A 4,325-nucleotide genomic window follows, 5' to 3' on the forward strand; every position below is an offset into this window, starting at 1 on the left:
CCCATGTGACTGCTGGGAGGGAGGGGAGGGCAGACATAACTCAAATATGAGCAAAGGTACTGCCAGGCTCAAATAACCACGCCCCTTATTTGCGAACAGACGTGACATCATCCCCAATGAAGTATGAGCTGACACTAAGTGTGCATGAGGTGGTGCTTTAAATTGTTTATCTGCTGTTGCCTGTGCACTAAGAAAACATAAACATACTGTACTGTATGGGCACGAGGCGCGAATGTAAAGTTGGACTGTGATACCAGTCTTCACCACCAGGGGTCACTGTTGTGACAGAGATGACGTCCATACACACAGAGGGGATCTTATGCGGAAGTCTATGGGAAATTTAAACTGGAAGGATGTGCTGTTTGGACTCTTTGACTTTAACAGGAATCCCAATGAAACATTTATCATTAATCTCATAATACTTTTAGCAAGATTTCACATTCACAAATGTAAGTTTACACATAGAAAACCTTCTTTTGTTGCTTTCTACAGTGAGGTCAAGCAGTGCATTGATTCCATTAAATTTTCCCTTAAAGGCAATCGAAACCATTAATATTTGTGATCATGTTAATATTTTCTTGTAAACTCTTACCCCCCGTGGCATATCTCATATATGACATAAATGTGTAATGTTGAGGTTTTGCATTCTGTAAAATTCCTATGTGTTAAATAAAGTTTTGAAATAAAAAAAAGAAAGTCTATGGGAAGGACTAACCTGAATGTTAAAACCTTTGAACCCTGAGAAAATTGGTGCAATTTCTTCAAAAACATGGGGGAAAAGGCAATGAGCAACTTTGTAAGAAATGTTCCACAAATTGCAAAAAACACATTAATAGATTTTGAAAATTATTTTTAAAAAAATTTGGGGAAAAGCTTTATAATTATCAGTGCTATTTATTTAAAATTATGTTACATAATTATTATAATTTTAAAGCTCTTTTTTTCCCAGGTCATTTCCTTGTTTGTTTTTAACTTTATTTCCTTTTTTATCCTATTTTTAATTTTCTCTTTTTACTAATTTCTTGCTAATTTTTTGGGGCCATTTCTTCTTTCCTCTCTCATTGCCTTTCCCCCATGGTTTTTAAGAAACCAAGTCAATTGCTCAGGTTTCAAAGGGTTAATTGTTGGACATGCAGCATCTCCACAATCTTTCTTAACATGCTCCTCAACCAGTGGGTTCCAAGACTTTGTCCATGTCTTATTACAACACTTACAACACTACACAAATATGCAAAATTGTAATGTTCTCTCCACAAACAGCCACCCATAGAGAAACACAGAGGGTCTAGTGCATGATATGCCTTTTTTTCATGAACCCTGCTGGACTGTTAAATCATAACCTTTATTTGTTTAATCAGGGGAAACCAAATGAGAGAAAAGCTCTCTTTTGCAACAGTGCCCTGCAGACACTCCATCATGATAAGTTATTTTAAAAAGTGTGTAATCAACACTCCTATACAAAACATGACTGCAAGACAAATATGAAACAAAAGGAACGGTAAAACAAATGCATTTCACAGGGACAAATCTGGCACAGAACAAAAACACCTTAAGATTTTACTTAAGCAAACATTTAAGGGTGTTTTGTGCAACCAATTTTATTTTGAGGAAGCCCTAACTAGGACTTTAAGTATTTATGTTTTCTCCCTGTCTTGATCTTATACTTAAGGAATCCGTGGGCCACAAAAGACCAAAGTAAAGGTAAAAAAAACCCTCATCTGACTCTATCTTAACTGCAACATGACTGAGTTTATGGTGAAAAAAACACCCTGAGAACAGTGTTCTGTGACCAGGAGGACACAGTGGATACGCTTTGGATTTTACGCTCTAGATTTGATTGAACTGATTTTCATTGCAACTTCTTCCTACAACCGTTTTTTGTTTTCTAGTTTGGGGATTAAGTTTACTTTGTAGTTTGTGCTTTCTATGATTGTATTCCTCCAGAAGTAAAACCTTTTCCTCTTCTGACCAATGTAGTTTTCATTTTTTCCACTATGTAACTGTAAGCCTGCTTTGTGAGATGATAACAGGAGTCCCAAGCCTGAATCCAAGCAAACAAACTATCTCCATGGAAACTTGAACCACTGTAAAATCTCTCCCAATGCAGTAAATTACTTTTTCCTTATCAAAGGAAACCTTTTAAGGGATTCTGTGCAATTGTGTAAGTCCCTCAGCTCAGGATAAATTAAGCCTTAAGTGTCATAACTAACCTCCTGAGACCCAAACTTTTGTTTGGTATGCATTTTTAATTTCTCCTAGCTATTTGGAATCAGTAGGACACAATAAGTATAGAAACTGTCAGTCATAATAGAGACCGAATGTCCTCAAATAACCAACAATAAAGTCCCAACATCTTCAAATAAGTACTTACTAATTAACAATGTCTTAGCTTGTTACTGTTGCTAAGGTTGGTCAAATTTGTTGCCATATCGAATTTCAAACTTTATTAATCATAAATAAACGAGCTTTAACCATCAAATGTGATCAGGTTTCAAACCTCGTCCTCTGTTGTGTTGGAATCGGCTGCAGACTGACTTGGCAGGGATGGCTGCCATCTTGTTTTTACATGGATTAGTGTCTTGTGCTCTTACTACACTAGATGGCATAAAAGTGTCCACAAACAAGGGACAGGTCAAAGTCAGGTAGAATGAAGTAAAGCCAAATGTGATGTCCATGCAACCGGTCCCTGAAGCTTATTCCACTATGTGGAGCATAAATAGGTGCACACATATGTGCATAATGCTCATATATGTGATTTCCAAGGAAATGCAAAACTTGTGGATGAGTATGGTGCCCCATATTATTAAGTTTTAAAACCAAAGATTCATAAAGTGGCAACTTATTAAGGATAGCTTTGTCAATATAAACACAGTGTCGTTCCCTCTGAGTGGTCAGTGATGGTCACACCACCAACAGTGGGTTCTAAAACTGTCACCTGTAGAGAACTATGATACACAGCATCAAGGGGCTCGAGGTTTGGGCAGCAGCATGCATGTTAATGACATCAGCCTGAACAATCTGCAACCTGCTGCTAATAGTAAGGCACTGCTTCATTCTAAAAGGTCAGTGTTAACAACGTCACTGACCAAAACCCGGATAATATAACTAATTGTGTAATTACTTGAGTCATTAAAACAGACAGCCCCGCAGCATGACTTTTGCTTTGTTAAATGTTCCAAAATTATTTTCCATTAAAAAAACATGATAAATGTAATATTGTGAGACATATAAAAACACTGTCATCTAAATTATAATGGGTGTGTTTGTGTGAGTCCAAGTGAAGTAAAAATGAGCAAAACCGATTTTTGACTATAGATGTTGTGACAACACTATTGCAGTGACGAATGATTTCAGTAGAATATTGGGAGAATTTGTGAATCACATCCCAAGCCAAGTTATTTTATATACCTCATAGGGGAGAATGGGGTCAGCTAGGACAGGGGGTGAATTGGGATAGCGCCTTTTTAGCAAGTTAGAAGGCAACTGCAGCCCCTTTTACTCTGCCTGCTCAAGGCGGGAACATCATGCCAACATGATGCCTCACCTTGCTGTACATACGATACGATCTCAGAATGTGGGGACAGAGTGGTCTCGTCTTTAATCCGCCACAGGAGGTAGTAACAACACCATAATGGTGTCTGTGTGGGTATGACGTTTTGACAACATGTTATGCCTGCAACCTTCTGTGGGAGATTTAAAAAATAGCCGTTAGCAATTAGCGGCTAACTCAAAGAAGAAGAACAGCAGCCGTGAATGTCTGCAAACTGGAAAAACAATGAGGCCCAGGAGCTCCTTAGCTCCGAGCAGAGGACCACATGAGCTGCCATGTAATAGGGGCGGTAAATGATTGCTATTGCCATTGTTCTTGTTGTTGTTGATGTTATATGTAACACTAGAGGTCGACGCTTTTGTCTTCCATGTCATGGCTGTCACACCTCTTTTGATTTTGCGATGCAGTGTGTAATCACAAGCTGGAGCGGAATGATGCTGCTGTTGTTTGGTTCTGTGTAAAAATGCAAAGGAGGCATAAAGATGAACTTCATATGGACTTCGCAATAGCATGATCTCTGTATGAAAACGATTTATGCCGATGCCATTCACCATGCTCATACTCAGCCACACCCTCTTCACTTTCAATGTCAGGGTGGAGATCGTCCGACTCTACTTAACATTTTATTTACAGTTTTGAAATCTATAGCATGTAAGTACATTTTTGGCTCTTTTGTTATTTTTCTTCTACCATACTGTTTTTAGTGATGACACATATAAAACTCACACCATTGGAGAGCTGATTTCCAGCTGTATCTGTTGATATTAGCGTTAGC

The sequence above is a fragment of the Epinephelus lanceolatus genome, chromosome 11, assembly GCF_041903045.1.
Source record: "Epinephelus lanceolatus isolate andai-2023 chromosome 11, ASM4190304v1, whole genome shotgun sequence".
In the NCBI taxonomy this organism is placed as follows: Eukaryota; Metazoa; Chordata; class Actinopteri; order Perciformes; family Serranidae; genus Epinephelus; species Epinephelus lanceolatus.